The sequence below is a fragment of the Phalacrocorax carbo genome, unplaced genomic scaffold, assembly GCF_963921805.1.
Source record: "Phalacrocorax carbo unplaced genomic scaffold, bPhaCar2.1 SCAFFOLD_63, whole genome shotgun sequence".
NCBI lineage: Eukaryota > Metazoa > Chordata > Aves > Suliformes > Phalacrocoracidae > Phalacrocorax > Phalacrocorax carbo.
The window spans coordinates 118,361-141,396 of NW_026990423.1; positions in this window are offsets into that span (position 1 = coordinate 118,361).

Genomic DNA, 23,036 nt, shown 5'->3' on the forward strand with positions numbered 1-23,036 from the left:
GGATCCGCTCCGGTTTTTGCGCGGCGGCCCCGATCCGCTCCGGTTTTTGCGCGGCGGACCGTTCCGCGGGCCGCATCCGCTCCGGTTTTTGCGCGGCGGCCCGTTCAGCGGGCCCCGTCCGGTCCGGTTTTTGCGCGGCGGCCCCGATCCGCTCCGGTTTTTGCGCGGCAGCCCGTTCCACGGGCCGGATCCGCTCTGGTTTTTGCGCGGCAGCCCCGATCCTCTCCGGTTTTTGCGCGGCAGCCCGTTCCGCGGGCCGCATCCGGTCAGGTTTTTGCGTGGCGGCCCCGATCCGCTCCGGTTTTTGCGCGGCGGCCCGTTCCGCGGGCCGGATCCGGTCCGGTTTTTGTGCGGCGGCCCCGATCAGGTCTGGTTTTTTGCGCGGCGGCCCGTTCCGCGGGCTGAATCCGCTCCGGTTTTTGCACGGCGGCCCTGATCCGGTCCGGTTTTTGCGCGGCGGCCCGTTCCGCGGACCGCATCCGGTCCGGTTTTTGCGCGGCGGCCCCGATCCGGTCCGATTTTTGCGCGGCGGCCCCTTCCGCGGGCCGGATCCGCTCCGGTTTTTGCGCGGCGGCCCTGATCCGTTCCGGTTTTTGCGCAGCGGCCCGTTCCGCGGCCCGGATACGCTCCGGTTTTTGCGCGGCGGCCCTTTCCGCGGGCCGGATCCGCTCCGGTTTTTGCGCGGCGGCCCTGATCCGTTCCGGTTTTTGCGCAGCGGCCCGTTCCGCGGGCCGGATCCGCTCCGGTTTTTGCGCGGCGGCCCCAATCCGCTCCGCTTTTTGCGCGGCGGCCCGTTCCGTGGGCTGCATCCGCTCCGCTTTTTGCGCGGCGGCCCGTTCCGTGGGCCGGATCCGCTCCGGTTTTTGCGCGGCGGCCCCGATCCCGTCCGGTTTTTGCGCGGCGGACCGTTCCGCGGGCCGCATCCGCTCCGGTTTTTGCGCGGCGGCCCGTTCAGCGGGCCCCTATCCGCTCCGGTTTTTGCGCGGCAGCCCCGATCCGCTCCGGTTTTTGCGCGGCAGCCCGTTCCGCGGGCCGGATCCGCTCCGGTTTTTGCGCGGCGGCCCCGATCCGCTCCGGTTTTTGCGCGGCGGCCCGTTCCGCGGGCCGCATCCGCTCCGGTTTTTGTGCGGCGGCCCCGATCCGGTCTGGTTTTTTGCGCGGCGGCCCGTTCCGCGGACCGCATCCCGTCCGGTTTTTGCGCGGCGGCCCCGATCCTGTCCGGTTTTTGCGCGGCGGACCGTTCCGCGGGCCGGATCCGCTCCGGTTTTTGCCCGGCGGCCCGTTCCGCGCGACGCATCCACTCCAGTTTTTGCGCGGCGGCCCCGATCCCGTCCGGTTTTTGCGCGGCGGCCCGTTCCGCGGGCCGGATCCGCTCCGGTTTTTGCGCGGCGGCCCCGATCCGCTCCGGTTTTTGCACGGCGGCCCCTTCCGCGGGCCGCATCCGCTCTGGTTTTTGCGCGGCGGCCCCGATCCTGTCCGGTTTTTGCAAGGCGGCCCGTTCCGCGGTGGCCCCGATCCGCTCCGGTTTTTGCGCGGCGGCCCCGATCTGGTCCGATTTCTGCGCGGCGGCCCGTTCCGCGGGCCGCATCCGCTCCGGTTTTTGCGCAGCGGCCCGTTCCGCGGGCCGGATCCGCTCCGGTTTTTGCGCGGCAGCCGCGATCCGCTCTGGTTTTTGCGCGGCACCCGTTCCGCGGGCCGGATCCGCTTCGGTTTTTGTGCGGCAGCCCCGATCCGGTCCGGTTTTTGCGCGGCGGCCCGTTTCGCGGCCTGGATCCGCTCCGGTTTTTGCGCGGCGGCCCCGATCCGCTCCGGTTTTTGCGCGGCGGCCCGTTCTGCGGTCTGGTTCCGCTCCGGTTTTTGCGCGGCGGCCCCGAGCCGGTCCGGTTTTTGCGCGGCGGCCCGTTCCGTGGGCCGCATCCGGTCAGGTTTTTGCGTGGCGGCTCCGATCCCGACCGGTTTTTGCGCGGCGGCCCGTTCCGCGGGCCGGATCCGGTCTGGTTTTTGCGCGGCGGCCCGTTCAGCGGGCCGCATCCGCTTCGGTTTTTGTGCGGCAGCCCCGATCCGCTCCGGTTTTTGCGCGGTGGCCCGTTCCACGGGCCGGATCCGGTCCGGTTTTTGCGCGGCAGCCCCGATCCGCTCCGGTTTTTGTGCGGCAGCCTGTTCCGCGGGCTGGATCCGCTCCGGTTTTTGCGCGGCGGCCCCGATCCGGTCCGGTTTTTGCGCGGTGGCCCGTTCCGCGGGCCGGATCCGCTCCGGTTTTTGCGCGGTGGCTCTGATCCTGTTCGCTTTTTGCCCGGCGGCCCGTTCCCTGGGCCTCATCCGGTCCGGTATTTGCGCGGCGGCCCTGATCCGCTCCGGTTTTTGCGCGGCGGCCCGTTCCGTGGGCCGGATCCGCTCCGGTTTTTGCGCGGCGGCCCCGAGCCGGTCCGCTTTTTGCCCGGCGGCCCGTTCCGCGGGCCGGATCCGCTCCGGTTTTTGCGCGGCGGCCCCGATCAGCTCCGGTTTTTGCGCGGCAGCCCGTTCAGCGGGCCGCATCCGGTCCCGTTTTTGCGCGGCGGCCCCGATCCGCTCCGGTTTTTGCGCGGTGGCCCGTTCCGCGGGCCGGATCCGCTCCGGTTTTTGCGCGGCGGCCCCTATCCGCTCCGGTTTTTGCGCGGCGGCCCGTTCCGCGGGCCGGATCCGCTCTGGTTTTTGCGCGGCAGCCCCGATCCGCTCCGGTTTTTGCGCGGCGGCCCGTTCCGCGGGCCGCATCCGCTCCGGTTTTTGCGCGGCGGCCCCGATCCGGTCCGGTTTTTGCGCGGCGGCCCGTTCCGCGGGCCGGATCCGCTCCGGTTTTTGCGCGGCGGCCCCGATCCGCTCCGGTTTTTGCGCGTCACCCGTTCGGCGGGCCGGATCTGGTCCGGTATTTGCGCGGCAGCCCCGATCCGCTCCGGTTTTTGCGCGGCGGCCCCGATCCAGTCCGGTTTTTGCGCGGCGGCACGTTCCGCGGGCCGGATCCGCTCCGGTTTTTGTGCGGCGGCCCCGATCCGGTCCGGTTTTTCGAGGCGGCCCGTTCCGCGGGCCGCATCCGGTCCGGGTTTTGCGCGGCGGCCCCGATCCGGTCCGGTTTTTGCGCGGCGGCCCGTTCCGCGGGCCGGATCCGCTCCGGTTTTTGCGCGGCGGCCCGTTCCGCGGGCCGGATCCGCTCCGGTTTTTGCGCGGCGGCCCCGATCCGGTCCGGTTTTTGCGCGGCGGCCCGTTCCGCGGGCCGGATCCGCTCCGGTTTTTGCGCGGTGGCTCCGATCCTGTCCGGTTTGTGCGCGGCGGCCCGTTCCGCGGGCCGGATCCGCTCCGGTTTTTGCGCGGCGGCCCCGATCCCGTCCGGTTTTTGCGCGGCGGACCGTTCCGCGGGCCGCATCCGCTCCGGTTTTTGCGCGGCGGCCCGTTCAGCGGGCCCCGTCCGGTCCGGTTTTTGCGCGGCGGCCCCGATCCGCTCCGGATTTTGCGCGGCAGCCCGTTCCACGGGCCAGATCCGGTCCGGTTTTTGCGCGGCGGCTACGATCCGCTCCGGTTTTTGCGCGGCGGCCCGTTCTGCGGGCCGGATCCGCTCCGGTTTTTGCGCGGCGGCCCCGATCCGCTCCGATTTTTGCGCGGCGGCCCGTTCCGCGGGCCGGATCCGCTCCGGTTTTTGCGCGGCGGCCCCGATCCGGTCCGATTTTTGCGCGGTGGCCCGTTCCGCGGGCTGGATCCGGTCCGGTTTTTGCGCGGCGGCCCCGATCCTGTCCGGTTTTTGTGCGGCAGCCCGTTCCGCGGGCCGGAGCCGGTCCGGTTTTTGCGCGGCAGCCCCGATCCACTCCGGTTTTTGCGCGGCGGCCCCTTCCGCGGGCCGGATCCGCTCCGCTTTTTGCGCGGTGGCTCCGATCCGCTCCGGTTTTTGCCCGGCGGCCCGTTCCGTGGGCCGCATCCAGTCCGGTTTTTGCGCCGCGGCCCGTTCCGCGGGCCGGATCCGGTCCGGTTTTTGCGCGGCGGCCCCGATCCTGTCCGGTTTTTGCGCGGCGGCCCGTTCCGCGGGCCGGATCCTCTCCGGTTTTTGCGCGGTGGCCCCGATCTGGTCCGGTTTTTGCGCGGCGGCCCGTTCCGCGGGCCGGATCAGCTCCGGTTTTTGCGCGGCGGCCCCGATCCGCTCCGGTTTTTGTGCGGCAGCCCGTTCCGCGGGCCGGATCCGGTCCGGTTTTTGCACGGCGGCCCCGAGCCGGTCCGGTTTTTGCGCGGCAGCCTGTTCCGCGGGCCGGATCCGCTCCGGTTTTTGCGCGGCGGCCCGTTCCGCGGGCCGGATCCGGTCCGGTTTTTGCGCGGTGGCTCCGATCCGCTCCGGTTTTTGCGCGGCGGCTCGTTCCGCGGGCCGGATCCGCTCCGGTTTTTGCGCGGCGGCCCCGATCCGCTCCAGTTTTTGCGCGGCGGCCCGTTCCGCGGGCCGGATCCGCTCCGGTTTTTGCGCGGCGGCCCCGATCCGCTCCGGTTTTTCCGCGGCGGCCCGTTCCGCGGGCTGGATCCGGTCCGGTTTTTGCGCGGCGGCCACGATCCGCTCCGGTTTTTGCGCGGCGGCCCGTTCTGCGGGCCGGATCCGCTCCGGTTTTTGCGCGGCGGCCCCGATCCGGTCCGGTTTTTGCGCGGCGGCCTGTTCCGCGGGCCGGATCCGGTCCGGTTTTTGCGCGGCGGCCCCGATCCACTCTGGTTTTTGCGCGGCGGCCCGTTCTGCGGGCCGGATCCGGTCCGGTTTTTGCGCGGCGGCCCCGATCCGCTCCTGTTTTTGTGCCGCGGCCCGTTCCGCGGGCCGGATCCGCTCCGGTTTTTGCGCGGTGGCTCCGATCCGGTCCGGTTTTTGCGCGGTGGCCCGTTCCGCGGGCCGCATCCGCTCCGGTTTTTGCGCGGCGGCCCCGATACGGTCCGGTTTTTGCGCCGCGGCCCGTTCCGCGGGCCGGATCCGCTCCGGTTTTTGCGCGGCGGCCCCGATCCGCTCCGGTTTTTGCGCGGCGGCCCGTTCCGCGGGCCGCATCCGCTCCGGTTTTTGCGCGGCGGCCCCGAGCCGGTCCGGTTTTTGCGCGGCGGCACGTTCCGCGGGCCGGATCCGCTCCGGTTTTTGTGCGGCGGCCCCGATCCGGTCCGATTTTTCGTGGCGGTCCGTTCCGCGGGCCGGATCCGCTCCGGGTTTTGCGCGGCGGCCCCGATCCGGTCCGGTTTTTGCGCGGCGGCCCGTTCCGCGGGCCGGATCTGCTCCGGTTTTTGCGCGGTGGCTCCAATCCTGTCTGGTTTTTGCGCGGCGGCCCGTTCTGCGGGCCGGATCCGCTCCGGTTTTTGCGCGGCGGCCCCGATCCGCTCCGATTTTTGCGCGGCGGCCCGTTCCGCGGGCCGGATCCGCTCCGGTTTTTGCGCGGCGGCCCCGATCCGGTCCGATTTTTGCGCGGTGGCCCGTTCCGCGGGCTGGATCCGGTCCGGTTTTTGCGCGGCGGCCCCGATCCTGTCCGGTTTTTGTGCGGCAGCCCGTTCCGCGGGCCGGAGCCGGTCCGGTTTTTGCGCGGCAGCCCCGATCCACTCCGGTTTTTGCGCGGCGGCCCCTTCCGCGGGCCGGATCCGCTCCGCTTTTTGCGCGGTGGCTCCGATCCGCTCCGGTTTTTGCCCGGCGGCCCGTTCCGTGGGCCGCATCCAGTCCGGTTTTTGCGCCGCGGCCCGTTCCGCGGGCCGGATCCGGTCCGGTTTTTGCGCGGCGGCCCCGATCCTGTCCGGTTTTTGCGCGGCGGCCCGTTCCGCGGGCCGGATCCTCTCCGGTTTTTGCGCGGTGGCCCCGATCTGGTCCGGTTTTTGCGCGGCGGCCCGTTCCGCGGGCCGGATCAGCTCCGGTTTTTGCGCGGCGGCCCCGATCCGCTCCGGTTTTTGTGCGGCAGCCCGTTCCGCGGGCCGGATCCGGTCCGGTTTTTGCACGGCGGCCCCGAGCCGGTCCGGTTTTTGCGCGGCAGCCTGTTCCGCGGGCCGGATCCGCTCCGGTTTTTGCGCGGCGGCCCGTTCCGCGGGCCGGATCCGGTCCGGTTTTTGCGCGGTGGCTCCGATCCGCTCCGGTTTTTGCGCGGCGGCTCGTTCCGCGGGCCGGATCCGCTCCGGTTTTTGCGCGGCGGCCCCGATCCGCTCCAGTTTTTGCGCGGCGGCCCGTTCCGCGGGCCGGATCCGCTCCGGTTTTTGCGCGGCGGCCCCGATCCGCTCCGGTTTTTCCGCGGCGGCCCGTTCCGCGGGCTGGATCCGGTCCAGTTTTTGCGCGGCGGCCACGATCCGCTCCGGTTTTTGCGCGGCGGCCCGTTCTGCGGGCCGGATCCGCTCCGGTTTTTGCGCGGCGGCCCCGATCCGGTCCGGTTTTTGCGCGGCGGCCTGTTCCGCGGGCCGGATCCGGTCCGGTTTTTGCGCGGCGGCCCCGATCCACTCTGGTTTTTGCGCGGCGGCCCGTTCTGCGGGCCGGATCCGGTCCGGTTTTTGCGCGGCGGCCCCGATCCGCTCCTGTTTTTGTGCCGCGGCCCGTTCCGCGGGCCGGATCCGCTCCGGTTTTTGCGCGGTGGCTCCGATCCGGTCCGGTTTTTGCGCGGTGGCCCGTTCCGCGGGCCGCATCCGCTCCGGTTTTTGCGCGGCGGCCCCGATACGGTCCGGTTTTTGCGCCGCGGCCCGTTCCGCGGGCCGGATCCGCTCCGGTTTTTGCGCGGCGGCCCCGATCCGCTCCGGTTTTTGCGCGGCGGCCCGTTCCGCGGGCCGCATCCGCTCCGGTTTTTGCGCGGCGGCCCCGAGCCGGTCCGGTTTTTGCGCGGCGGCACGTTCCGCGGGCCGGATCCGCTCCGGTTTTTGTGCGGCGGCCCCGATCCGGTCCGATTTTTCGTGGCGGTCCGTTCCGCGGGCCGGATCCGCTCCGGGTTTTGCGCGGCGGCCCCGATCCGGTCCGGTTTTTGCGCGGCGGCCCGTTCCGCGGGCCGGATCTGCTCCGGTTTTTGCGCGGTGGCTCCAATCCTGTCTGGTTTTTGCGCGGCGGCCCGTTCCGCGGGCCGCATCCGGTCCGGTTTTTGCGCAGCGGCCCCGATCCGGTCCGGTTTTTGCGCGGCGGCCCGTTCCGCGGGCCGGATCCGCTCCGGTTTTTGCGCGGCGGCCCCGATCCGGTCCGGTTTTTGCACGGCGGCCCCTTCCGCGGGCCGCATCCGCTCCGGTTTTTGCGCGGCGGCCCCGATCCTGTCCGGTTTTTGCAAGGCGGCCCGTTCCGCGGTGGCCCCGATCCGCTCCGGTTTTTGCGCGGCGGCCCCGATCCGGTCCGATTTTTGCGCGGCGGCCCGTTCCGCGGGCCGCATCCGCTCCGGTTTTTGCGCAGCGGCCCGTTCCGCGGGCCGGATCCGCTCCGGTTTTTGCGCGGCGGCCGCGATCCGCTCTGGTTTTTGCGCGGCACCCGTTCCGCGGGCCGGATCCGCTTCGGTTTTTGTGCGGCAGCCCCGATCCGGTCCGGTTTTTGCGCGGCGGCCCGTTTCGCGGCCTGGATCCGCTCCGGTTTTTGCGCGGCGGCCCCGATCCGCTCCGTTTTTTGCGCGGCGGCCCGTTCTGCGGTCTGGTTCCGCTCCGGTTTTTGCGCGGCGGCCCCGAGCCGGTCCGGTTTTTGCGCGGCGGCCCGTTCCGTGGGCCGCATCCGGTCAGGTTTTTGCGTGGCGGCTCCGATCCCGACCGGATTTTGCGCGGCGGCCCGTTCCGCGGGCCGCATCCGCTCTGGTTTTTGCGCGGCGGCCCGTTCAGCGGGCCGCATCCGCTTCGGTTTTTGTGCGGCAGCCCCGATCCGCTCCGGTTTTTGCGCGGTGGCCCGTTCCACGGGCCGGATCCGGTCCGGTTTTTGCGCGGCAGCCCCGATCCGCTCCGGTTTTTGTGCGGCAGCCTGTTCCGCGGGCTGGATCCGCTCCGGTTTTTGCGCGGCGGCCCCGATCCGGTCCGGTTTTTGCGCGGTGGCCCGTTCCGCGGGCCGGATCCGCTCCGGTTTTTGCGCGGTGGCTCTGATCCTGTTCGCTTTTTGCCCGGCGGCCCGTTCCCTGGGCCTCATCCGGTCCGGTATTTGCGCGGCGGCCCTGATCCGCTCCGGTTTTTTCGCGGCGGCCCGTTCCGTGGGCCGGATCCGCTCCGGTTTTTGCGCGGCGGCCCCGAGCCGGTCCGCTTTTTGCCCGGCGGCCCGTTCCGCGGGCCGGATCCGCTCCGGTTTTTGCGCGGCGGCCCCGATCAGCTCCGGTTTTTGCGCGGCGGCCCGTTCAGCGGGCCGCATCCGGTCACGTTTTTGCGCGGCGGCCCCGATCCGCTCCGGTTTTTGCGCGGTGGCCCGTTCCGCGGGCCGGATCCGCTCCGGTTTTTGCGCGGCGGCCCCGATCCGCTCCGGTTTTTGCGCGGCGGCCCGTTCCGCGGGCCGGATCCGCTCTGGTTTTTGCGCGGCAGCCCCGATCCGGTCCGGTTTTTGCGCGGCGGCCCGTTCCGCGGGCCGCATCCGCTCCGCTTTTTGCGCGGCGGCCCCGATCCGGTCCGGTTTTTGCGCGGCGGCCCGTTCCGCGGGCCGGATCCGGTCCGGTTTTTGCGCGGCGACCCTGATCCGGTCCGGTTTTTGCGCGGCGGCCCGTTCCGCGGGCCGGATTCGCTCCGGTTTTTGCGCGGCGGCCCCGATCCTGTCTGGTTTTTGCGCGGCGGCCCGTTCCGCGGGCCGCATCCGCTCCGGTTTTTGCGCGGCGGCCCCGATCCGCTCCGGTTTTTGCGCGTCACCCGTTCGGCGGGCCGGATCCGGTCCGGTATTTGCGCGGCAGCCCCGATCCGCTCCGGTTTTTGCGCGGCGGCCCCGATCCGGTCCGGTTTTTGCGCGGCGGCACGTTCCGCGGGCCGGATCCACTCCGGTTTTTGTGCGGCGGCCCCGATCCGGTCCGGTTTTTCGCGGCGGCCCGTTCCGCGGGCCGCATCCGGTCCGGGTTTTGCGCGGCGGCCCCGATCCGGTCCGGTTTTTGCGCGGCGGCCTGTTCCGCGGGCCGGATCCGCTCCGGTTTTTGCGCGGCGGCCCGTTCCGCGGGCCGGATCCGCTCCGGTTTTTGCGCGGCGGCCCCGATCCTGTCCGGTTTTTGCGCGGCGGCCCGTTCCGCGGGCCGGATCCGCTCCGGTTTTTGCGCGGTGGCTCCGATCCTGTCCGGTTTGTGCGCAGCGGCCCGTTCCGCGGGCCGGATCCGCTCCGGTTTTTGCGCGGCGGCCCCGATCCGCTCCGGTTTTTGCGCGGCGGACCGTTCCGCGGGCCGCATCCGCTCCGGTTTTTGCGCGGCGGCCCGTTCAGCGGGCCCCGTCCGGTCCGGTTTTTGAGCGGCGGCCCCGATCCGCTCCGGTTTTTGCGCGGCAGCCCGTTCCACGGGCCGGATCCGCTCTGGTTTTTGCGCGGCAGCCCCGATCCTCTCCGGTTTTTGCGCGGCAGCCCGTTCCGCGGGCCGCATCCGGTCAGGTTTTTGCGTGGCGGCCCCGATCCGCTCCGGTTTTTGCGCGGCGGCCCGTTCCGCGGGCCGGATCCGGTCCGGTTTTTGTGCGGCGGCCCCGATCAGGTCTGGTTTTTTGCGCGGCGGCCCGTTCCGCGGGCTGAATCCGCTCCGGTTTTTGCACGGCGGCCCTGATCCGGTCCGGTTTTTGCGCGGCGGCCCGTTCCGCGGACCGCATCCGGTCCGGTTTTTGCGCGGCGGCCCCGATCCGGTCCGATTTTTGCGCGGCGGCCCCTTCCGCGGGCCGGATCCGCTCCGGTTTTTGCGCGGCGGCCCTGATCCGTTCCGGTTTTTGCGCAGCGGCCCGTTCCGCGGCCCGGATACGCTCCGGTTTTTGCGCGGCGGCCCTTTCCGCGGGCCGGATCCGCTCCGGTTTTTGCGCGGCGGCCCCGATACGGTCCGGTTTTTGCGCAGCGGCCCGTTCCGCGGGCCGGATCCGCTCCGGTTTTTGCGCGGCGGCCCCGATCCGCTCCGGTTTTTGCGCGGCGGCCCCAATCCGCTCCGCTTTTTGCGCGGCGGCCCGTTCCGTGGGCTGCATCCGCTCCGATTTTTGCGCGGCGGCCCGTTCCGTGGGCCGGATCCGCTCCGGTTTTTGCGCGGCGGCCCCGATCCCGTCCGGTTTTTTGCGCGGCGGACCGTTCCGCGGGCCGCATCCGCTCCGGTTTTTGCGCGGCGGCCCGTTCAGCGGGCCCCTATCCGCTCCGGTTTTTGCGCGGCAGCCCCGATCCGCTCCGGTTTTTGCGCGGCAGCCCGTTCCGCGGGCCGGATCCGCTCCGGTTTTTGCGCGGCGGCCCCGATCCGCTCCGGTTTTTGCGCGGCGGCCCGTTCCGCGGGCCGCATCCGCTCCGGTTTTTGTGCGGCGGCCCCGATCCGGTCTGGTTTTTTGCGCGGCGGCCCGTTCCGCGGACCGCATCCCGTCCGGTTTTTGCGCGGCGGCCCCGATCCTGTCCGGTTTTTGCGCGGCGGACCGTTCCGCGGGCCGGATCCGCTCCGGTTTTTGCCCGGCGGCCCGTTCCGCGCGACGCATCCACTCCAGTTTTTGCGCGGCGGCCCCGATCCCGTCCGGTTTTTGCGCGGCGGCCCGTTCCGCGGGCCGGATCCGCTCCGGTTTTTGCGCGGCGGCCCCGATCCGGTCCGGTTTTTGCACGGCGGCCCCTTCCGCGGGCCGCATCCGCTCCGGTTTTTGCGCGGCGGCCCCGATCCTGTCCGGTTTTTGCAAGGCGGCCCGTTCCGCGGTGGCCCCGATCCGCTCCGGTTTTTGCGCGGCGGCCCCGATCTGGTCCGATTTTTGCGCGGCGGCCCGTTCCGCGGGCCGCATCCGCTCCGGTTTTTGCGCAGCGGCCCGTTCCGCGGGCCGGATCCGCTCCGGTTTTTGCGCGGCAGCCGCGATCCGCTCTGGTTTTTGCGCGGCACCCGTTCCGCGGGCCGGATCCGCTTCGGTTTTTGTGCGGCAGCCCCGATCCGGTCCGGTTTTTGCGCGGCGGCCCGTTTCGCGGCCTGGATCCGCTCCGGTTTTTGCGCGGCGGCCCCGATCCGCTCCGGTTTTTGCGCGGCGGCCCGTTCTGCGGTCTGGTTCCGCTCCGGTTTTTGCGCGGCGGCCCCGAGCCGGTCCGGTTTTTGCGCGGCGGCCCGTTCCGTGGGCCGCATCCGGTCAGGTTTTTGCGTGGCGGCTCCGATCCCGACCGGTTTTTGCGCGGCGGCCCGTTCCGCGGGCCGGATCCGGTCTGGTTTTTGCGCGGCGGCCCGTTCAGCGGGCCGCATCCGCTTCGGTTTTTGTGCGGCAGCCCCGATCCGCTCCGGTTTTTGCGCGGTGGCCCGTTCCACGGGCCGGATCCGGTCCGGTTTTTGCGCGGCAGCCCCGATCCGCTCCGGTTTTTGTGCGGCAGCCTGTTCCGCGGGCTGGATCCGCTCCGGTTTTTGCGCGGCGGCCCCGATCAGCTCCGGTTTTTGCGCGGCGGCCCGTTCAGCGGGCCGCATCCGGTCCCGTTTTTGCGCGGCGGCCCCGATCCGCTCCGGTTTTTGCGCGGTGGCCCGTTCCGCGGGCCGGATCCGCTCCGGTTTTTGCGCGGCGGCCCCTATCCGCTCCGGTTTTTGCGCGGCGGCCCGTTCCGCGGGCCGGATCCGCTCTGGTTTTTGCGCGGCAGCCCCGATCCGCTCCGGTTTTTGCGCGGCGGCCCGTTCCGCGGGCCGCATCCGCTCCGGTTTTTGCGCGGCGGCCCCGATCCGGTCCGGTTTTTGCGCGGCGGCCCGTTCCGCGGGCCGGATCCGCTCCGGTTTTTGCGCGGCGGCCCCGATCCGCTCCGGTTTTTGTGCGTCACCCGTTCGGCGGGCCGGATCTGGTCCGGTATTTGCGCGGCAGCCCCGATCCGCTCCGGTTTTTGCGCGGCGGCCCCGATCCGGTCCGGTTTTTGCGCGGCGGCACGTTCCGCGGGCCGGATCCGCTCCGGTTTTTGTGCGGCGGCCCCGATCCGGTCCGGTTTTTCGAGGCGGCCCGTTCCGCGGGCCGCATCCGGTCCGGGTTTTGCGCGGCGGCCCCGATCCGGTCCGGTTTTTGCGCGGCGGCCTGTTCCGCGGGCCGGATCCGCTCCGGTTTTTGCGCGGCGGCCCGTTCCGCGGGCCGGATCCGCTCCGGTTTTTGCGCGGCGGCCCCGATCCGGTCCGGTTTTTGCGCGGCGGCCCGTTCCGCGGGCCGGATCCGCTCCGGTTTTTGCGCGGTGGCTCCGATCCTGTCCGGTTTGTGCGCAGCGGCCCGTTCCGCGGGCCGGATCCGCTCCGGTTTTTGCGCGGCGGCCCCGATCCCGTCCGGTTTTTGCGCGGCGGACCGTTCCGCGGGCCGCATCCGCTCCGGTTTTTGCGCGGCGGCCCGTTCAGCGGGCCCCGTCCGGTCCGGTTTTTGCGCGGCGGCCCCGATCCGCTCCGGATTTTGCGCGGCAGCCCGTTCCACGGGCCAGATCCGGTCCGGTTTTTGCGCGGCGGCTACGATCCGCTCCGGTTTTTGCGCGGCGGCCCGTTCTGCGGGCCGGATCCGCTCCGGTTTTTGCGCGGCGGCCCCGATCCGCTCCGATTTTTGCGCGGCGGCCCGTTCCGCGGGCCGGATCCGCTCCGGTTTTTGCGCGGCGGCCCCGATCCGGTCCGATTTTTGCGCGGTGGCCCGTTCCGCGGGCTGGATCCGGTCCGGTTTTTGCGCGGCGGCCCCGATCCTGTCCGGTTTTTGTGCGGCAGCCCGTTCCGCGGGCCGGAGCCGGTCCGGTTTTTGCGCGGCAGCCCCGATCCACTCCGGTTTTTGCGCGGCGGCCCCTTCCGCGGGCCGGATCCGCTCCGCTTTTTGCGCGGTGGCTCCGATCCGCTCCGGTTTTTGCCCGGCGGCCCGTTCCGTGGGCCGCATCCAGTCCGGTTTTTGCGCCGCGGCCCGTTCCGCGGGCCGGATCCGGTCCGGTTTTTGCGCGGCGGCCCCGATCCTGTCCGGTTTTTGCGCGGCGGCCCGTTCCGCGGGCCGGATCCTCTCCGGTTTTTGCGCGGTGGCCCCGATCTGGTCCGGTTTTTGCGCGGCGGCCCGTTCCGCGGGCCGGATCAGCTCCGGTTTTTGCGCGGCGGCCCCGATCCGCTCCGGTTTTTGTGCGGCAGCCCGTTCCGCGGGCCGGATCCGGTCCGGTTTTTGCACGGCGGCCCCGAGCCGGTCCGGTTTTTGCGCGGCAGCCTGTTCCGCGGGCCGGATCCGCTCCGGTTTTTGCGCGGCGGCCCGTTCCGCGGGCCGGATCCGCTCCGGTTTTTGCGCGGTGGCTCCGATCCGCTCCGGTTTTTGCGCGGCGGCTCGTTCCGCGGGCCGGATCCGCTCCGGTTTTTGCGCGGCGGCCCCGATCCGCTCCAGTTTTTGCGCGGCGGCCCGTTCCGCGGGCCGGATCCGCTCCGGTTTTTGCGCGGCGGCCCCGATCCGCTCCGGTTTTTCCGCGGCGGCCCGTTCCGCGGGCTGGATCCGGTCCGGTTTTTGCGCGGCGGCCACGATCCGCTCCGGTTTTTGCGCGGCGGCCCGTTCTGCGGGCCGGATCCGCTCCGGTTTTTGCGCGGCGGCCCCGATCCGGTCCGGTTTTTGCGCGGCGGCCTGTTCCGCGGGCCGGATCCGGTCCGGTTTTTGCGCGGCGGCCCCGATCCGGTCCGGTTTTTGCGCGGCGGCCCGTTCTGCGGGCCGGATCCGGTCCGGTTTTTGCGCGGCGGCCCCGATCCGCTCCTGTTTTTGTGCCGCGGCCCGTTCCGCGGGCCGGATCCGCTCCGGTTTTTGCGCGGTGGCTCCGATCCGGTCCGGTTTTTGCGCGGTGGCCCGTTCCGCGGGCCGCATCCGCTCCGGTTTTTGCGCGGCGGCCCCGATACGGTCCGGTTTTTGCGCCGCGGCCCGTTCCGCGGGCCGGATCCGCTCCGGTTTTTGCGCGGCGGCCCCGATCCGCTCCGGTTTTTGCGCGGCGGCCCGTTCCGCGGGCCGGATCCGCTCCGGTTTTTGCGCGGCGGCCCCGATCCTGTCCGGTTTTTGCGCGGTGGCCCGTTCCGCGGGCCGGATCCGCTCCGGTTTTTGCGCGGCGGCCCCGATACGGTCCGGTTTTTGCGCCGCGGCCCGTTCCGCGGGCCGGATCCGCTCCGGTTTTTGCGCGGCGGCCCCGATCCTGTCCGGTTTTTGCGCGGCGGCCCGTTCCGCGGGCCGGATCCGCTCCGGTTTTTGCGCGGCGGCCCCGATCCTGTCCGGTTTTTGCGCGGCGGCCCGTTCCGCGGGCCGGATCCGCTCCGGTTTTTGCGCGGCGGCCCCGATCCTGTCCGGTTTTTGCGCGGCGGCCCATTCTGCGGGCCGGATCCGCTCCGGTTTTTGCGCGGTGGCCCCGATCCGGTCCGGTTTTTGCGCGGCGGCCCCTTCCGCGGGCCGGATCCGGTCCGGTTTTTGCGCAGTTTCCCCGAGCCGGTCCGGTTTTTGCGCGGCGGCCCATTCCGCGGGCCGGATCCGGTCCGCTTTTTGCGCGGCGGCCCCGAGCCTGTCCGGTTTTTGCGCGGCGGCCCGTTCCGCGGGCCAGATCCGGTCCGGTTTTTGCGCGGCGGCCCCGATCCGCTCCGGTTTTTGCGCGGCGGCCCGTTCTGCGGGCCGGATCCGCTCCGGTTTTTGCGCGGCGGCCCCGATCCGGTCCGGTTTTTGCGCGGCGGCCTGTTCCGCGGGCCGGATCCGCTCCGGTTTTTGCGCGGAGGGCCAAAGCCGGTCCGGTTTTTGCGCGGCGGCCCGTTCTGCGGGCCGGATCCGGTCCGGTTTTTGCGCGGCGGCCCCGATCCGCTCCTGTTTTTGTGCCGCGGCCCGTTCCGCGGGCCGGATCCGCTCCGCTTTTTGCGCGGTGGCTCCGATCCGGTCCGGTTTTTGCGCGGTGGCCCGTTCCGCGGGCCGCATCCGCTCCGGTTTTTGCGCGGCGGCCCCGATACGGTCCGGTTTTTGCGCGGCGGCCCGTTCCGCGGGCCGCATCCGCTCCGGTTTTTGCGCGGCGGCCCCGATCCGGTCCGATTTTTGCGCGGTGGCCCGTTCCGCGGGCTGGATCCGCTCCGGTTTTTGCGCGGCGGCCCCGATCCTGTCCGGTTTTTGTGCGGCAGCCCGTTCCGCGGGCCGGAGCCGGTCCGGTTTTTGCACGGCGGCCCCGATCCTGTCCGGTTTTTGCGCGGCGGCCCGTTCCGCGGGCCGGATCCGGTCCGGTTTTTGCGCAGTTGCCCCGAGCCGGTCCGGTTTTTGCGCGGCGGCCCATTCCGCGGCCCGGATCCGCTCCGCTTTTTGCGCGGCGGCCCCGAGCCTGTCCGGTTTTTGCGCGGCGGCCCGTTCCGCGGGCCGGATCCGGTCCGGTTTTTGCGCGGCGGCCACGATCCGCTCCGGTTTTTGCGCGGCGGCCCGTTCTGCGGGCCGGAGCCGGTCCGGTTTTTGCGCGGCGGCCCCGATCCGCTCCGATTTTTGCGCGGCGGCCCGTTCCGCGGGCCGGATCCGCTCCGGTTTTTGCGCGGCGGCCCCGATCCACTCCGGTTTTTGCGCGGCGGCCCCTTCCGCGGGCCGGATCCGCTCCGCTTTTTGCGCGGTGGCTCCGATCCGCTCCGGTTTTTGCCCGGCGGCCCGTTCCGTGGGCCGCATCCAGTCCGGTTTTTGCGCGGCGGCCCGTTCCGCGGGCCGGATCCGGTCCGGTTTTTGCGCGGCGGCCCCGATCCTGTCCGGTTTTTGCGCGGCGGCCCGTTCCGCGGGCCGGATCCTCTCCGGTTTTTGCGCGGTGGCCCCGATCTGGTCCGGTTTTTGCGCGGCGGCCCGTTCCGCGGGCCGGATCAGCTCCGGTTTTTGCGCGGCGGCCCCGATCCGCTCCGGTTTTTGTGCGGCAGCCCGTTCCGCGGGCCGGATCCGGTCCGGTTTTTGCGCGGCGGCCCCGAGCCGGTCCGGTTTTTGCGCGGCAGCCTGTTCCGCGGGCCGGATCCGCTCCGGTTTTTGCGCGGCGGCCCGTTCCGCGGGCCGGATCCGGTCCGGTTTTTGCGCGGTGGCTCCGATCCGCTCCGGTTTTTGCGCGGCGGCTCGTTCCGCGGGCCGGATCCGCTCCGGTTTTTGCGCGGCGGCCCCGATCCGCTCCGGTTTTTGCGCGGCGGCCCGTTCCGCGGGCCGGATCCGCTCCGCTTTTTGCGCGGCGGCCCCGATCCGCTCCGGTTTTTCCGCGGCGGCCCGTTCCGCGGGCTGGATCCGCTCCGGTTTTTGCGCGGCGGCCACGATCCGCTCCGGTTTTTCCGCGGCGGCCCGTTCTGCGGGCCGGATCCGCTCCGGTTTTTGCGCGGCGGCCCCGATCCGCTCCGGTTTTTGCGCGGCGGCCCGTTCCGCGGGCCGGATCCGCTCCGGTTTTTGCGCGGTGGCCCCGATCCGGTCCGGTTTTTGCGCGGCGGCCCGTTCCGCGGGCCGCATCCGCTCCGCTTTTTGCGCGGCGGCACCGATCCGCTCCGGTTTTTGTGCGGCGGCCCGTTCCGCGGGCCGGAGCCTGTCCGGTTTTTGCACGGCGGCCCCGATCCGCTCCGGTTTTTGCGCGGCGGCCTGTTCCGCGGGCCGGATCCGCTCCGGTTTTTGCGCGGCGGCCCCGATCCGGTCCGGTTTTTGTGCGGCGGCCCGTTCCGCGGGCCGGATCCGGTCCGGTTTTTGCGCGGTGGCTCCGATCCGGTCCGGTTTTTGCGCGGTGGCCCGTTCCGCGGGCCGCATCCGCTCCGGTTTTTGCGCGGCGGCCCCGATACGGTCCGGTTTTTGCGCGGCGGCCCGTTCCGCGGGCCGCATCCGCTCCGGTTTTTGCGCGGCGGCCCCGATCCGGTCCGATTTTTGCGCGGTGGCCGGTTCCGCGGGCTGGATCCGGTCCGGTTTTTGCGCGGCGGCCCCGATCCTGTCCGGTTTTTGTGCGGCAGCCCGTTCCGCGGGCTGGATCCGGTCCGGTTTTTGCACGGCGGCCCCGATCCTGTCCGGTTTTTGCGCGGCGGCCCGTTCCGCGGGCCGGATCCGGTCCGGTTTTTGCGCGGCGGCCCCGAGCCGGTCCGGTTTTTGCGCGGAGGCCCATTCCGCGGGCCGGATCCGGTCCGCTTTTTGCGCGGCGGCCCCGAGCCTGTCCGGTTTTTGCGCGGCGGCCCGTTCCGCGGGCCAGATCCGGTCCGGTTTTTGCGCGGCGGCCACGATCCGCTCCGGTTTTTGCACGGCGGCCCGTTCTGCGGGCCGGATCCGGTCCGGTTTTTGCGCGGCGGCCCCGATCCGCTCCGATTTTTGCGCGGCGGCCCGTTCCGCGGGCCGGATCCGCTCCGGTTTTTGCGCGGCGGCCCCGATCCACTCCGGTTTTTGCGCGGCGGCCCCTTCCGCGGGCCGGATCCGCTCCGCTTTTTGCGCGGTGGCTCCGATCCGCTCCGGTTTTTGCCCGGCGGCCCGTTCCGTGGGCCGCATCCAGTCCGGTTTTTGCGCCGCGGCCCGTTCCGCGGGCCGGATCCGGTCCGGTTTTTGCGCGGCGGACACGATCCTGTCCGGTTTTTGCGCGGCGGCCCGTTCCGCGGGCCGGATCCTCTCCGGTTTTTGCGCGGTGTCCCCGATCTGGTCCGGTTTTTGCGCGGCGGCCCGTTCCGCGGGCCGGATCAGCTCCGGTTTTTGCGCGGCGGCCCCGATCCGCTCCGGTTTTTGTGCGGCAGACCGTTCCGCGGGCCGGATCCGGTCCGGTTTTTGCACGGCGGCCCCGAGCCGGTCCGGTTTTTGCGCGGCAGCCTGTTCCACGGGCCGGATCCGCTCCGGTTTTTGCGCGGCGGCCCGTTCCGCGGGCCGGATCCGGTCCGGTTTTTGCGCGGTGGCTCCGATCCGCTCCGGTTTTTGCGCGGCGGCTCGTTCCGCGGGCCGGATCCGCTCCGGTTTTTGCGCGGCGGCCCGTTCCGCGGGCCGGATCCGGTCCGGTTTTTGCGCGGCGGCCACGATCCGCTCCGGTTTTTGCGCGGCGGCCCGTTCTGCGGGCCGGATCCGCTCCGGTTTTTGCGCGGCGGCCCCGATCCGCTCCGGTTTTTGCGCGGTGGCCCGTTCCGCGGGCCGGATCCGCTCCGGTTTTTGCGCGGTGGCCCCGATCCGGTCCGGTTTTTGCGCGGCGGCCCGTTCCGCGGGCCGCATCCGCTCCGCTTTTTGCGCGGCGGCCCCGATCCGCTCCGGTTTTTGTGCGGCGGCCCGTTCCGCGGGCCGGAGCCGGTCCGGTTTTTGCACGGCGGCCCCGATCCGCTCCGGTTTTTGCGCGGCGGCCTGTTCCGCGGGCCGGATCCGCTCCGGTTTTTGCGCGGCGGCCCCGATCCGGTCCGGTTTTTGTGCGGCGGCCCGTTCCGCGGGCCGGATCCGGTCCGGTTTTTGCGCGGTGGCTCCGATCCGGTCCGGTTTTTGCGCGGTGGCCCGTTCCGCGGGCCGCATCCGCTCCGGTTTTTGCGCGGCGGCCCCGATACGGTCCGGTTTTTGCGCGGCGGCCCGTTCCGCGGGCCGCATCCGCTCCGGTTTTTGCGCGGCGGCCCCGATCCGGTCCGATTTTTGCGCGGTGGCCGGTTCCGCGGGCTGGATCCGGTCCGGTTTTTGCGCGGCGGCCCCGATCCTGTCCGGTTTTTGTGCGGCAGCCCGTTCCGCGGGCTGGATCCGGTCCGGTTTTTGCACGGCGGCCCCGATCCTGTCCGGTTTTTGCGCGGCGGCCCGTTCCGCGGGCCGGATCCGGTCCGGTTTTTGCGCAGTTGCCCCGAGCCGGTCCGGTTTTTGCGCGGCGGCCCGTTCCGCGGGCCAGATCCGGTCCGGTTTTTGCGCGGCGGCCACGATCCGCTCCGGTTTTTGCACGGCGGCCCGTTCTGCGGGCCGGATCCGGTCCGGTTTTTGCGCGGCGGCCCCGATCCGCTCCGATTTTTGCGCGGCGGCCCGTTCCGCGGGCCGGATCCGCTCCGGTTTTTGCGCGGCGGCCCCGATCCACTCCGGTTTTTGCGCGGCGGCCCGTTCCGCGGGCCGGATCCTCTCCGGTTTTTGCGCGGTGTCCCCGATCTGGTCCGGTTTTTGCGCGGCGGCCCGTTCCGCGGGCCGGATCAGCTCCGGTTTTTGCGCGGCGGCCCCGATCCGCTCCGGTTTTTGTGCGGCAGACCGTTCCGCGGGCCGGATCCGGTCCGGTTTTTGCACGGCGGCCCCGAGCCGGTCCGGTTTTTGCGCGGCAGCCTGTTCCGCGGGCCGGATCCGCTCCGGTTTTTGCGCGGCGGCCCGTTCCGCGGGCCGGATCCGGTCCGGTTTTTGCGCGGTGGCTCCGATCCGCTCCGGTTTTTGCGCGGCGGCTCGTTCCGCGGGCCGGATCCGCTCCGGTTTTTGCGCGGCGGCCCCGAGCCGCTCCGGTTTTTGCGCGGCGACCCGTTCCGCGGGCCGGATCCGCTCCGCTTTTTGCGCGGCGGCCCCGATCCGCTCCGGTTTTTCCGCGGCGGCCCGTTCCGCGGGCTGGATCCGGTCCGGTTTTTGCGCGGCGGCCACGATCCGCTCCGGTTTTTGCGCGTCACCCGTTCGGCGGGCCGGATCTGGTCCGGTATTTGCGCGGCAGCCCCGATCCGGTCCGGTTTTTGCGCGGCGGACCCGATCCGGTCCGGTTTTTGCGCGGCGGCACGTTCCGCGGGCCGGATCCGCTCCGGTTTTTGTGCGGCGGCCCCGATCCGGTCCGGTTTTTCGCGGCGGCCCGTTCCGCGGGCCGCATCCGGTCCGGGTTTTGCGCGGCGGCCCCGATCCGGTCCGGTTTTTGCGCGGCGGCCTGTTCCGCGGGCCGGATCCGCTCCGGTTTTTGCGCGGCGGTCCGTTCCGCGGGCCGGATCCGCTCCGGTTTTTGCGCGGCGGCTACGATCCGCTCCGGTTTTTGCGCGGCGGCCCGTTCTGCGGGCCGGATCCGCTCCGGTTTTTGCGCGGCGGCCCCGATCCGCTCCGATTTTTGCGCGGCGGCCCGTTCCGCGGGCCGGATCCGCTCCGGTTTTTGCGCGGCGGCCCCGATCCGGTCCGATTTTTGCGCGGTGGCCCGTTCCGCGGGCTGGATCCGGTCCGGTTTTTGCGCGGCGGCCCCGATCCTGTCCGGTTTTTGTGCGGCAGCCCGTTCCGCGGGCCGGAGCCGGTCCGGTTTTTGCACGGCGGCCCCGATCCACTCCGGTTTTTGCGCGGCGGCCCCTTCCGCGGGCCGGATCCGCTCCGCTTTTTGCGCGGTGGCTCCGATCCGCTCCGGTTTTTGCCCGGCGGCCCGTTCCGTGGGCCGCATCCAGTCCGGTTTTTGCGCCGCGGCCCGTTCCGCGGGCCGGATCCGGTCCGGTTTTTGCGCGGCGGCCCCGATCCTGTCCGGTTTTTGCGCGGCGGCCCGTTCCGCGGGCCGGATCCTCTCCGGTTTTTGCGCGGTGGCCCCGATCTGGTCCGGTTTTTGCGCGGCGGCCCGTTCCGCGGGCCGGATCCGGTCCGGTTTTTGCGCGGTGGCTCCGATCCGCTCCGGTTTTTGCGCGGCGGCTCGTTCCGCGGGCCGGATCCGCTCCGGTTTTTGCGCGGCGGCCCCGATCCGCTCCGGTTTTTGCGCGGCGGCCCGTTCCGCGGGCCGGATCCGGTCCGGTTTTTGCGCGGCGGCCCCGATCCGCTCCGGTTTTTCCGCGGCGGCCCGTTCCGCGGGCTGGATCCGGTCCGGTTTTTGCGCGGCGGCCACGATCCGCTCCGGTTTTTGCGCGGCGGCCCGTTCTGCGGGCCGGATCCGCTCCGGTTTTTGCGCGGCGGCCCCGATCCGGTCCGGTTTTTGCGCGGCGGCCTGTTCCGCGGGCCGGATCCGGTCCGGTTTTTGCGCGGCGGCCCCGATCCACTCTGGTTTTTGCGCGGCGGCCCGTTCTGCGGGCCGGATCCGGTCCGGTTTTTGCGCGGCGGCCCCGATCCGCTCCTGTTTTTGTGCCGCGGCCCGTTCCGCGGGCCGGATCCGCTCCGGTTTTTGCGCGGTGGCTCCGATCCGGTCCGGTTTTTGCGCGGTGGCCCGTTCCGCGGGCCGCATCCGCTCCGGTTTTTGCGCGGCGGCCCCGATACGGTCCGGTTTTTGCGCCGCGGCCCGTTCCGCGGGCCGGATCCGCTCCGGTTTTTGCGCGGCGGCCCCGATCCGCTCCGGTTTTTTGCGCGGCGGCCCGTTCCGCGGGCCGGATCCGCTCCGGTTTTTGCGCGGCGGCCCCGATCCTGTCCGGTTTTTGCGCGGTGGCCCGTTCCGCGGGCCGGATCCGCTCCGGTTTTTGCGCGGCGGCCCCGATACGGTCCGGTTTTTGCGCCGCGGCCCGTTCCGCGGGCCGGATCCGCTCCGGTTTTTGCGCGGCGGCCCCGATCCTGTCCGGTTTTTGCGCGGCGGCCCGTTCCGCGGGCCGGATCCGCTCCGGTTTTTGCGCGGCGGCCCCGATCCGCTCCGGTTTTTGCGCGGCGGCCCGTTCCGCGGGCCGGATCCGCTCCGGTTTTTGCGCGGCGGCCCCGATCCTGTCCGGTTTTTGCGCGGCGGCCCGTTCTGCGGGCCGGATCCGCTCCGGTTTTTGCGCGGTGGCCCCGATCCGGTCCGGTTTTTGCGCAGCGGCCCCTTCCGCGGGCCGGATCCGGTCCGGTTTTTGCGCACTTTCCCCGAGCCGGTCCGGTTTTTGCCCGGCGGCCCATTCCGCGGGCCGGATCCGGTCCGCTTTTTGCGCGGCGGCCCCGAGCCTGTCCGGTTTTTGCGCGGCGGCCCGTTCCGCGGGCCAGATCCGGTCCGGTTTTTGCGCGGCGGCCCCGATCCGCTCCGGTTTTTGCGCGGCGGCCCGTTCTGCGGGCCGGATCCGCTCCGGTTTTTGCGCGGCGGCCCCGATCCGGTCCGGTTTTTGCGCGGCGGCCTGTTCCGCGGGCCGGATCCGGTCCGGTTTTTGCGCGGCGGCCCCGATCCACTCTGGTTTTTGCGCGGCGGCCCGTTCTGCGGGCCGGATCCGGTCCGGTTTTTGCGCGGCGGCCCCGATCCGCTCCTGTTTTTGTGCCGCGGCCCGTTCCGCGGGCCGGATCCGCTCCGCTTTTTGCGCGGTGGCTCCGATCCGGTCCGGTTTTTGCGCGGTGGCCCGTTCCGCGGGCCGCATCCGCTCCGGTTTTTGCGCGGCGGCCCCGATACGGTCCGGTTTTTGCGCGGCGGCCCGTTCCGCGGGCCGCATCCGCTCCGGTTTTTGCGCGGCGGCCCCGATCCGGTCCGATTTTTGCGCGGTGGCCCGTTCCGCGGGCTGGATCCGCTCCGGTTTTTGCGCGGCGGCCCCGATCCTGTCCGGTTTTTGTGCGGCAGCCCGTTCCGCGGGCCGGAGCCGGTCCGGTTTTTGCACGGCGGCCCCGATCCTGTCCGGTTTTTGCGCGGCGGCCCGTTCCGCGGGCCGGATCCGGTCCGGTTTTTGCGCAGTTGCCCCGAGCCGGTCCGGTTTTTGCGCGGCGGCCCATTCCGCGGGCCGGATCCGCTCCGCTTTTTGCGCGGCGGCCCCGAGCCTGTCCGGTTTTTGCGCGGCGGCCCGTTCCGCGGGCCAGATCCGGTCCGGTTTTTGCGCGGCGGCCACGATCCGCTCCGGTTTTTGCGCGGCGGCCCGTTCTGCGGGCCGGATCCGGTCCGGTTTTTGCGCGGCGGCCCCGATCCGCTCCGATTTTTGCGCGGCGGCCCGTTCCGCGGGCCGGATCCGCTCCGGTTTTTGCGCGGCGGCCCCGATCCACTCCGGTTTTTGCGCGGCGGCCCCTTCCGCGGGCCGGATCCGCTCCGGTTTTTGCGCGGCGGCCCCGATCCGGTCCGGTTTTTGTGCGGCGGCCCGTTCCGCGGGCCGGATCCGGTCCGGTTTTTGCGCGGTGGCTCCGATCCGGTCCGGTTTTTGCGCGGTGGCCCGTTCCGCGGGCCGCATCCGCTCCGGTTTTTGCGCGGCGGCCCCGATACGGTCCGGTTTTTGCGCGGCGGCCCGTTCCGCGGGCCGCATCCGCTCCGGTTTTTGCGCGGCGGC